This window comes from Nannospalax galili, unplaced genomic scaffold (assembly GCF_000622305.1).
Source record: "Nannospalax galili isolate Female #2095 unplaced genomic scaffold, S.galili_v1.0 scaffold368, whole genome shotgun sequence".
Classification (NCBI taxonomy): Eukaryota; Metazoa; Chordata; class Mammalia; order Rodentia; family Spalacidae; genus Nannospalax; species Nannospalax galili.
The window spans coordinates 319,389-331,922 of NW_008359963.1; positions in this window are offsets into that span (position 1 = coordinate 319,389).

Sequence of the window (12,534 nt, forward strand, 5' to 3'; positions counted from 1 at the left end):
TACTGGTATTTGGTGGGGATATGTTATTTTGGTTTTTCATGTTATTATTTTTTCTCTGTAATTTTGACATGTGAATTTCTTTTGTAGTTTCTGATTCTTGTGTGAGACTCAAGCCTTCAAGTTTAGATCTACTTCTTTTTCCTGAACTTTTATGTCTTTGTGGTTTACTTTTTGGACATGAAAGGCTGGTTCCTCTAAGCTTCTGGTTCTCTCTTTTGATTTTATATTGGAGTGGCCAGATTGCTTTTGTCTTCAGGATTTCTCACAGAGGCCCAAGTCAGATGAGTGTCCTAAGGTCTGGATCCCTCCAGGAAAGATTTTGGCCTCAGAAATTTGGGGGTTGGACTGGCCTGGGAGCCGGGCCCAGGAAAGATGGTGGTCTAGGGCAATCGGTGGCCATGGCACCCAGAGATGCAAAGGCAGATGGGGGCAGGAAGCAGCCCCACAGGCTCCTGGGGACTTTACTGATTTGCTGGGTTGGTCTGGATGCAAAGGATCAGGAAGAGGAAAGGTCAACCCCCGCATCCCGGAAAGAGGCTGGCAGGTGGTGCAGGCCCAGGGAAATAGAGGGAGGTGAGGATGAGGCCAGGGCCAGAGTGCTCCTGGGGACCAGAGAAGGCACTGAGTTGGTCTGGATGCAAAGGATCAGGAAGCCTTGGTGTTTCTCCGGGTGTCTGGGGCTCCAAGACAAGGAATGGGACAGGACCCAGGCTTGGAGGAGAGACCGGTGGGGGAGATGGGAGGGTGAATGAAGCTAGGGCAGTCAAGGCACTGAGGGCCTGATGGACTTACCCTGGAGAGAGGCCTGTGGGTCAGAGAGAGGCCTGCGGGTCCTGCAGGCCCAGTGAAGCAGAGCGACAAAGATATTTTAAACCTAGCAATAAAATATTATTACTGTTTTTTAGTTTGTTTATTTTTGGCATGACGGGATTGTACCCAGGGCCTCGTGCATGCAAAGTAAGTGCTCTTTCATTGTGCTATAGTCCCAGCCGTTAATTTTTTTGAGACATTCTCTCTGTAGCCCCAACTGGCCTGGAATCACCTTGTAGACCAGGCTGGCCTTGATCTCACAACGATCTGCCTGCCTCTGCCTCTTGAGTGCTGGGATTAAAGGCATGTCTGGGGCTGGAGAGATGACTCAGCAGTTAAGAGCATTGGTTGCTCTTGTAAAAGAACCAAGTTTGGTTCCCAGCACCCACATAGTGGCTAACAAACATCTATAACTCCAGTTCCAAGGTACTGATGCCCTCTTTTGACCTTCTTGGGCAGCACATGACATAGGTGCATTTATATACTTGTCGGCAAAACACTTATACACATAAAATAAAAATAAATAAAAAAACTTTAAAAAAAGAGACATGTACCACAATTCTCTGTAGTTTTTTTAAAGGGATCATTTTATTAGAAGTAATTTGTCTAGCTTTTGTTTATAAATTTGACATGGTAGGTAATAAGGAGATTATGGTTAAGTAAGTGATTTGTTAATAGACATGCAGAAACATTTTTATTTGCAGAGCATATAAAGGTTTTCAGGCCATATATATTGCCAGTAATTGTCCTGCCTGTGCTTCTTTGGGTCTAGTCTCACTGCTACCATTTCTGGACTCAAGCCAATAATTGTCCAATTTTTAAAATAGGATTTATTGCATAATTTTAGTTCATATTTTAGCTTTAAAGAATATAGACAATAACATTTTATAAAATATGTTATATAAAATTACATATCTATCTTTAGATATATAGATATATATTTGTTGCTGTTGACGTAGGTTCTTATGAAGCCTAGGCTGGCCTGAGCTTGCTGTGTACCTAAAGATGACAAGTTCCTCCTGCTTTCACTTCCAAAATCCTGGGATTATAGGCACATACCACCATGCCTAGTTTTATTTAGTGCGAGGGACCAAACCCAGGGCATCATGTAGGCTAGACAAATACTCTGCCAACTGAACTGTGCCCTCAACCCTGTATTTTGTTTTGAAAATTGTCTGTAGAAAACCAAAAGGTCATGTTTGTTAGATGACTCAGTGGGTAAAGGCTTGATGCCAAGCCTCACAATCTGAGTTCAATCCCCAGGTCCACATGGTAGAAGGAGAGAACTGACTCTTGCAGCTTGTCCTTAGACCTACACACATACCATGGCATAGACACACCCAATAAATAAATAAATAAAAGTAATGAAGTAATAAATAATATAAAAAGAAAACCAAAAGGCCAAAGAAACTTAGATGGGGATTTGTGGACTCTAGGCTCTGTACTGTGTATGTTTATGTATATATGTTTATATGTACATGTGTATGTATGTAGGTTTATGTGCATGTATGTATGCATGTGTATGTATGTATGCATGTATATGTGTATATGTGTTTATGTGTGTGTGAGTATATGTGTATATACATGTGTATATGTGTTTATGTGTATGTATGTGTGTATATACATGTGTGTTAGGGAAATGCATGTGTATATGTGTGTATATGTGTATGTACATGTGCTTGTGTGTGCACGTGCGTGTGTGTGTGTGTGATCTGGAGGTGGTATGGAAGAACTGAGATGCTTCTCTGAAAGTGCTTTTGGTCTATTCTAGGAAGAGATGAGATTGCTGCTAGTAAAAATAATAAAAAGTAAACACCAGGGTGCAGGGAGGTCAAGTGGGAATGGATAGCTCAGGTACTGAACAGAGTACAGAGGTGAGAGATTTCTTTTTGAAACTTTTGCTGCAATCTGTCCTATGCATAAAAACTTCCAGAGTTATTTATAGACAAATGGAGCCCTCTTCTAGATTGGCAGGACTTTTCTTCTTCATATCTTAATTTTGATTGACTTAAGGTCTTTCTCATTGTTCATACTTAAGATTTATATTAATGGGAAGAAGTTATGGTTTTAATTTCTTTGAAATTCAGGTTTACTCTAAGAAATGAAGTTCAGTGTGCAAAAATGCAGACTGAGTATGCATTTTAATAATTGTGCAACTTTTAAAATGGGATTTATTACAGAATTCTAGTTTATACTTTAGCTTTAAGATTATAGAATATATTGTTATAGAATATAGAATTCTGTGTTTGTAGACTATAAAATTCTTTTATAAAGTTTAGATTTAAGATTATTTCTAAATTTATGTGTATGTGTGTCTGCATGAATTTATGTGCATCACATGTGTGCAAATGCCTGTGGGGGCCGGAAGAGGGCATCAAATCCCCTAGAACTGGAGTCAAAGAAGGCTGTTGTGAGCTGCCTTGTAGATGCTGGGAACCTAACCTAGGTCCCCTGCAAGAGCAGCCAGTACTATTAAATGCTGAACCATCTCTCCAGCCCCATTGTTTTGTAACGTTTGGAAAGCAGAATGAAAAATAAATTACTCATATTCTACTCCCCTAGTGTAGCTGTTGTCAAATTTGACAAGTTCTACTCCAAAATTTTATCATATGTACATCTATGTGTTATTTAAAATTTTTAATCACTTAGCACTTGAGAGGCAGAGGCAGGGGGATCTCTGTGAGTCTGAGGCCAGCCTTGTCTATATAGTGAGTTCCAGGCCAGACAACATATATAGTGAGACCCTGTCTCAAAAAATACTTTTGAACTCATGCTGCACATACAAGTTTGAGGGGAATTTTTCTTCACACCAAGTCACGAGCATTTTTCATGTGGCTGCAAGGTCTTTGTAGTCATACTTTAAAATATTTGCCTAATGCAGAATTCCTTTGAGAGGAAAGCCCTCTTCATACTTTTCAAACATGGTACTGTTGACAAAAACCAAACTGCACGTGGGTCTTCAGGAACACAGCTATTGTGTGAAGTGAGATGGAACCATAAAGAAGCAAAAAACGAAGCCAGCTCCTCCCTTGTTAGCAGGGCGCGGTGACACATAAACATGGCTAGGAAACATGAAAGCATTTGATGCCTTAAGCCAGGTAAGCAGATGAGCTGGCAGGCCCATCACAGTAACTTATTTTAGTTGTAGTAATTATGTTGGAACTTGGGGGTGATTTGATTTGATCATAAATTGGAGATGATTGAGGTCCCTCTCATTCTTGGTGTCTCAGTTGCTTTGAGGGTCAGGGACAAAGGTAGGAGTAGATCTGGGGGAGGAGACTGTAGCATCCCCTCCTCTCCTGGGGAGGAGACTTGAGATCCTCTGGAGCTGAGCTCAGGGGAGGCCTGGCCAAGGCCTCAGTAATACTATGGGGCTTATCTCTACCCAGAATCAGTCTTGCTGCAGCTCTGCTCAGACTATAAACTTGATCATATTGATCTGATGAAAAGGACAATGTAACTCCTTGAAATTTTTTTTTTTTTAGAGGGAAGGATGTAAGAAGGGAGGGAGGGGGGAGAGAGAGAGAGACAGAGACAGAGACAGAGAGAGTGTTTGTGTAGGTGCTAGTGCATGTGGAGGCTACAGGTCAACCTTTGTTCCTCAGGTGCTAACCACTTTGTTTTTTAAGACAAGGTCTCTCATTGGCCCTGAGCTCACTAATTAGGCTGACTGACTGGCCATCAAGCCTCAGAGATCTGCTTGTCTCTTCCTTTCCCGTACTGGGATTATAAACTCACACCACCCCACAACAACTTTTTTAACATGGGTTCTGGGGCTTGAACTCAGGTCCTCATGCTTGAGTGGCAAAGCCCTTTCCTGACTGAGTTATCTCTCCAGTCTCTTTTCGTCTTTTTGTTTTGTTTTGTTTTTGTTTTTTTGAGACAGGGTCTCCCTGTAGCCCCAGCTGCCCTGGAACTCACTATGTAGACCAGGCTGGCCTTGAACTCACAGAGATCTGCCTGCCTCTGCCTCCCAAGTGCTGGGACTACAGGCTACAGCCACCACGCCCAGCTCGTCTTGTTTTTAAAGAGAGTTTCATTATGTTGCCCAGGCTAGTCTTGAACTCCTGAATTCAAGTGATCCTCCTGCCTCAGCCTCCCAAGTAGCTGAAACTCCAGAACCTTGCCACCCTGCCTGGCTCTTAGACTGATTTTATTTTCTCATAGCTACTTTATACCAGAGAGTTCTTAAGGGTTTCTGTTCTAATAAAAATTGAATTCCATCTTTCATTGACTGTAATAACAGGTGACCCAGGACAAGGCCTGGTAAAGAGAGTATTTTTGAGTTCCAAAGTGCCCAACCAGATTGGTTCTGAGCCAAACTCAAGCTAATGTGCTTTCTGCATCTTTATCACATGAAGTCAGATCATCACAGTAACTCTTGGAGAGAGTTTGGAGAGATTGTGCTAGCTTTCTGTTGCGGGGGCAAAATACCTGAGATAAAAGACTTACATGGAAGAGAGACTTACTTTCTTTTTTAAAATACTTTATTTTTATTTTTTATGTGTATGGGTATATTGCCTGCATGTATGTAAGTGCACCTCTGTTGCACAATGCCTGTGGAGGAAGAAGAGGGTGTCAGATACCCTGTAACTCAAATTACAGACAGATAGTTGGTAGCTTTCATGTGGATGCTTGGAGCTGAACCTGGGTCCTCTGCAAGAGCAGCCAGCGCTGTTAACCACTGAGTCATCTCTCCAGCACCAGATTTATCTTCTTAGTTCATGTTTTCAGAAATTTCTGTCTATAGTTGCTTGGCCCAGGCTATTTGGGCCCATGGAGCGTGAACATCATGATGAGGGGCACATGTTAGAGCAAAGCTGCATGTTATGGAGACCAAGAAGCAAAAGGGAAGGGAACTGTCCCAACACCACTTCTCAATCATACATCTCCCAGGGACCTAGCTTCCTCTTCTTGAGCTCCACCACCTCCTAATAGTGTTATCAACTAGGAACCAAATGTCACACACGGGCCTGTGGGGAGCATTTAAGATCTGAAGCATAATTTATGTTCAGGAAGTGGCTTGCTTGCTTCTGTTGTCTCTGCGTACCTCTATCTTCACACAGTCAGGGGCCCCATCTAAGTCCCATGAGTCCTTCTTTGCACCTGGAGTTCAGGATGCACATGCATAGACACACTCACAGCTTTGCACATGTAAAGTTCTTGCTGTAGACTCCCATTGGACCTGCTACATGGCAAGAGCAGCTTCACTTCTCTTTTGCTGCATCAGACCCATCTCCTGCCTGTGCAGGAGCCTTAGATAGGGACTTGGGATCATCTCACACAATCCTGAGCCCTGCTTCCCTCTCAAGGCAGGCAGTAACCTTTCTGTGGTTGGGTGCCAGGGAAGGTGCCAGGATGTGCCTTGAACTTTTCAATCTACTTTGAATTTTACACATTCATTGGAAGGAGCCTCCATCCTTAATTAAAACCTAACTCTCCTTCCTGATGGGAAGGACTATCTGCTCCTTAAGTGTTTATCACACTGTAGTTCTCAAACCAGGTGCTGAGGGTACAAGCATGAGCCGGAATAAACAGAGCCACTGCTCAGCTGGGCTGCCTTTAGTTGGGTATTGGTGCTAACAGAGAAATCACTCTATAACTGCAGTTATAAAGTAAGAGTGCAGAAGAGGGGCCCTTGCTGCTCCCAGGGTTCAGAGGAGGCAATACTGAACTGAGATCCAGGAGCAGTGGGCATTGCCAGGCAAGTGCAACTGGCCTGGGTGGAGGAGGTTGGCAAGGACAGCACATTCTATGTGCACATCTCAGGGCAAGAGCTGCAGGGGGAACTGAAGGAAAGGTAAGACCAGTGACTTTGAAGGACAAAGATGGAGAGAAGTGGGAGAAGGGAGCAGACTGAGGGGAAAATGGACTTCAGTTTGCATTGGTCAATGCTGTGGGCTATGTACAGGGAGAGAGAGTCACTCAACACTGACATACACTCTTCTCACATAGAAAGGAACATGGTATGGAAAGTAAAAAGAGATTCCAGGCCTTATATGATTCCAGAGACTCAGCCCTAGCCAAGAACTTTATTTCAGGTCCCCTCAACCAACACAGTGGCTCCCAAACTCTTTCAACCTTAGGAAGCAGATGGAGTCTGACTGGCCCCTTGGTCCTCTGGATCCTAGGGTAGAGCTTTCCTTTCTGAGCATGAACTATGTTGCTGGCCACCTGTTCAACCTAGTCTGTTTAGCTGTGGTGGACACATAGACATGGAGTGATATATATATATATATATATCACTCCATGTCTATGTGTCCACCACAGCTAAACAGACTAGGTTGAACAGGTGGCCAGCAACATAGTTCATGCTCAATTATATGTCACTATAACAAAATACTTGAAACTGAGAATTTTATTAAGATAAGAGGTTTGCTCAGATCTCAGGTTTAGAAGTTGAAACCCAAGATCAGGCAGCTCCGTCTATATCGTTCTGGTGAGGCCTTCTGTTTCCATCTCACCATGGTAGATGGTACCATGGTGTGAATGTGAACACTGCATGAGGGAGGCAGGGGCCAGGTTTGCTGGGTTTTTACTTTTGTTTATTATTGTATTTTGGGTTCGGGGGTTTTACTCCTTAAATATACGGCTGTTTACTCTAAGTTGAATGTGATCATTGCCATCTTGAATTAGATCAGCTCTGATCATTTGTGTGAGATCCTCACAAGACTGAGACTACTAATATTTCCTCACAGAAGGCAGATGGCTCTCACAAGGTGAATGAAGTTTACAAGGTACACAAGACCCCTCCCCTCTCTGAGGATGTATAAATGGTTAGCAATTTCTGGGGGAGTGGGACTCGTCAGTAGTGTAGTAGCTGCATGTAAGTTGCCCAAGATTTTGTAAGTAATCCCAATAAACTCATTGGTTCACCAAGCTGGACTTGGTGGGATAATTTCTTTGGTCTGCCATTGTCCTGTCTGACATGACTAGATACAGACTCAGCAGGAAAAGTCGTGCAAAAATCTCTACAAGGCCCATGCCCTTACAGGTTCTGCCACACCCCAACACTTCCACACTGGGGACCAGGCTTCTAGTAAAGGAACCTTTGGGGATGCACCATATCTGTGGCAGTCCTTTTCTCAGAGTATGCAAAGCTTCTGTGAACATGGACAACTCAGGGCTACAATGCAGGTGGACAGGACACAGTGCGAGGGGATGCCCCAAAGCCTCACTGACAACAGGCATATCATATCATTGTAACTAGTACAATGCCATAGCAGATAACACTTGTTTTCTATAGATTTAACTATATCTCAAGTATATATTCCTAAGAGAATTGAAAAGAGGCATCTCCATGAGAGCATGAACCTATTTATAGCAATATTTACAACAGCTAAAAGTAGAAGGCAACTCACGTGTCCATGGACAGATGGACAGATAATACACAGTTTAACCACATGCTGGAGTATCATCCAGCTATGCAAAGAAATCAAGTACTGTCCTGGTCCTGTGTTGTGGATGAATCTTTTTTTTTTTTTTGTACAGGGTCTCACTATGTAGCACTGGTTGTCTTTGAACTCCCTATGGGGACCAGGCTGGCTTCGAACTCACAGAGATCCCTTGCCTGTGCCTCCTGAGTGTTGGGATCAAAGGTATGCACGACCACACCAGGCCTTAACCTGGATGAATTTTAAAAGCATCTAGTGGCAGGCTGGGGAAGTAGCTGTATGAGATGCTGGGTTCAATCCCCAGCATATACACACACAAATCTGTGAAAAAAGAATATATAAACTCCCCATGTAGCATGTGATTCTTCTTACAGAAAACATCCAAATAGGCAAATCCATAGAGACATAAAGTGAATTTGTAGTTGTCAGCAGAGGGAGGAATTGAAACAGACTGCTAATAGGGAAGTTTGGGGATTAGTGTTGATGGTTGCAACAACATAAGTCTGAAAACTTGGATCAGCTTTCCTTGTGGGTCCTGTCTGCAGAATCAGGAGAAGCTGTGTCTTCTAGGATGCTTGAAGATTAAGAAAGGCAATGCATGAGAGACACAGAGGCGAAGGAGCATGGAAATGTTCTTTGTTACGACTGTGATGTGGCTGGAAATGCCTGTACCTCTGGATGCATCTACAGATCAGCTGTATGCATTGCTGTTAACCAAGGTCACCAAGAAAATCTTGGAGGTAGAAGAAATTGCTAAGCTAGCCTCATGATACTGACTCTGCAGCCACGCCTGGGGAAAACTGAGTGGCTGCTGGGACATTAATCTTCCCTGTTTCTCTTCTCTGTACTGGTGGTCTTGGGGGCTGTGCCTCAACATCTCTTCCTCCTTTGTCTCTCAGATGAGTATTTTCTTGAATGGGTTCATCTCATTCATGCTCTAGGGCACAAGTGGCCCTTCTCCTTGTATTTGTGTCTTACAAAAGTTTAGAATCGACCACCCTTTACTTCCCTGGGCTGCATAGCCTCCGGGTGTTCTGGTGCCAGCACCTTTCCTGGTCCCCAGGAGCCCTCTGGGCCTGGTCCTGCCCTCACCTCCCTTTGCTTCCTGGGCTGCACAGCCTCTGGAATCCAGGTCCCAGCACCTTTCCTGAGTAAGTCCAGTGGTGCCCACCACACCTGGACCCCCCAAGCCTCTTTCACCCTCCCAGCTCCCCCGCTGCCTCTCTCCTCCTAGCCTGGGTACTGGCCCATTTCTTGTCTTGGTACCCCAGACACTGGAGCTAACCTCTCGGCCCAGAGCTACCACTACTTCCTGATCCTTTGCATCTAGACCAACCCAGTTCCTCCCTGCAGTCCCCAGGAGCCCTCTGGGCCTGGTCCCACCCTCACCTCCCTTTACTTCCCTGGGCTGCACAGCCTCTGAGCATCCTGGTGCCAGCACCTTTCCTGGTCCCCAGGAGCCCTCTGGGTCTGGCCTTGCCCTCACCTCCCTTTGCTTCCCTGGGCTACAAAGCCTCTGGTGTCCTGGTGCTAGCACCTTTCCTGGGTAAGTCCAGTGGCACCCACCACACCTTAGCTCCCCCAGCCTCATTAAACCTCCCAGCTCCCCTCCTAGCCTGGGTACTGGCCCATTTCATGTCTTGGAACGGCAGACTCCTGGACTGACCTCTGGGCCCAGAATCCCCATCGCTTCCTGATCCTTTGCATCCAGACCAACCCAGTTCCTCCCAGTAGTCCCCAGGAGTCCTCTGGACCTCTTCCTGCCCCTACGTCCCTTTGCATCTCTGGGTGGCACAGCCACCAGTTTCCCAAGACCAGCATCTTTCCTGGGCCCTGATCCCAGGCCAGCCCATCCTCCAAATTCCTGAGGGCAGCATCTTTTCTGGAGGAATCCAGACCTTAGGAGAAAGCCTGAGAACATCTGAGCCTCATCTCACTTGGGGCTCTGTGGGAGCTCCTAGGGACAAAAGCAATAGGCCACTCCAATATAAATTCAAAAGAGAGAACCTGAAGCTGAGACCAACCAGCTTCTCATGCCCAACATGTAAACCACAAAGGCACATAAAGTTTACAAAAAGAAGCAGATCTAAACTCAACAAAGGAAGGCTTGAGTCTCACACAAGAATCAGAAACTACGAAAGAAATTCACATGTCAAAGTCACAGAGAAAAAATAATAACATGAAAAACTAAAATAATATATTCCTATCAAGCACCAATAGTCCTCTAGAGGAGTACAGTGAGAACCACCTAGAGATAACACAGGACATCAGGACTACAGCTGACTTTTCAGTGCAAACAATGAGAGCCAAAAGAGCCTGGCTCAAAGTAGTCCCAGTTCTAAATGACCACAGATGCCAAACCAGATTACTTTACCCAGAAAAAATGTCTATTACAGTCGAAGGGGAAAGAAAAATCTTCCATGACATAAATAGGCTGGAAGAATTGATGTCCACAAAACCAGCCCTTCAGAGAGTTCTTGAAGCAATACAGAGAGCTGAAGAAAGACTATACACAAGGGGTTACGGAAAGAAATTCAGTGAAGGTATAACTGTGGAAATGTATAGCTATATCAAGAATGTGAACAGAAATAAAAATGACAGGATTCAATACACATCTTTTATTAATACCTTTAAATATCAATAGACTGAAATCCCCAGTCAAAAGATACAGACTAGTTGAATGAATGGATTAAGAAACAAAACCCAACTTTTTGTTGTCTGCAAGAAACTCATCTCACTTTCAAGGACAGGTACTACCTTAAGGTTAAAGGATGGAAAAAAATATACCAAGTGAATGGTACTAAGAAAAAAAAAAAAGAATTGTGATTCTAATATCGGATAAAATAGACTTTACGGCTAATCAGAAGAGCTAAAGAAGGCCACTTCATTCTGATCAAAGGAACAATAAACAAAGAAGATATTATATTCATGAACATGTATTCACCAAACTCTGATGTACCCAATTTAATAAATACAGTACTACAGGATGTTAAAACCCAGATTAAATACCAACTCATTAGTAGTAGGGGACTTCAGTACCCGACTGTCTCCATTAAATAGGCCAACAGGACAGAGAATTAACAGAGAGACATCTGAAGTAAACAACACCATATGCCAAATGGACCTAACAGACATCTATGGAGCATTCCACCCAAGCACCCAAGAATATTCTTTCTATTCAGTGCCCCATGGATATTTCTACAAAATCAACCATATACTGGGGCACAAAACAAACCTCAATGAACACAAAAAGATTTAAATAAATCCATGCATTCTATAAAGAAATAAAAGTATTCCTGGAATTAAATGAAAAGGACAATACAACACAACAAAACCTCTGGGACATGTTGAAAGCGGTTCTTAGAGGGAAGTTTATAGCTGTAAGTGCCTACATTAAAAAATTGGAAAGAACACAAATACATAACTTAACATTGCAACTCAAGACACTTGAAAAGCAACAACACATGAAACCCAAACCCATCAGACAAGAAGAAATAACAAAAATCAGGGCAGAAATTAATGAAATAGAAACAAAGAAAATAATACAAAGAATCAACAAATCTAAGAGCTGGTTCTTTGAAAAGATAAACAAGATTGATAGACCGCTAGCCCAGTTAACCAAAAGAAAGAAAGAGCACCTCCAAATCAACAAAATCAGAGATGAAAGGGGAAACATCACAATAGACACTGGAAAGATACAGAACATTATAAGGGAATATTTTAAAAACCGATATGCTACTAAATTTGAAAACCTAAAAGAAATGGCCAGGTATCTGAAAGCATGGGAACCACCAAAACTAAACCAAGAGATTAACAGCTTAAACAGAACCGTAACACATAAGGAAATTGAAACAGTAATACAAAACTTCCTGACTAAAAAAAGCCCAGGACCAGATGGATTTACAACAGAATTCTACCAGACATTTAAAGAGGATCTACATCCAATACTACTTAAGTTATTCAAAAAGATGGAAATGGAGGAAGAACTTCCAAATTCCTTCTATGAGGCCAGCATCACTCTAATACCAAAGCCAGGTAAAGAAACAACCACAAAAAGAAAACAAGACCAATATCCTTAATGAACATAGATCCAAAAATTCTTAACAAAATACTTGCAAACCACATACAGACACACATCAAAAAGATCATCCACCATGATCAAGTCGGCTTTATCCCAGAGATGCAGGGATGGTTCAATATACATAAGTCAATAAACATCATAAATCATATAAATGGGCTCAAAGACAAGAACCACAGATGCATCAATAGATGCAGAGAGGGCCCTTGACAAAATTCAACATGCATTTATGTTCAAAGTCCTAGAGGGAAT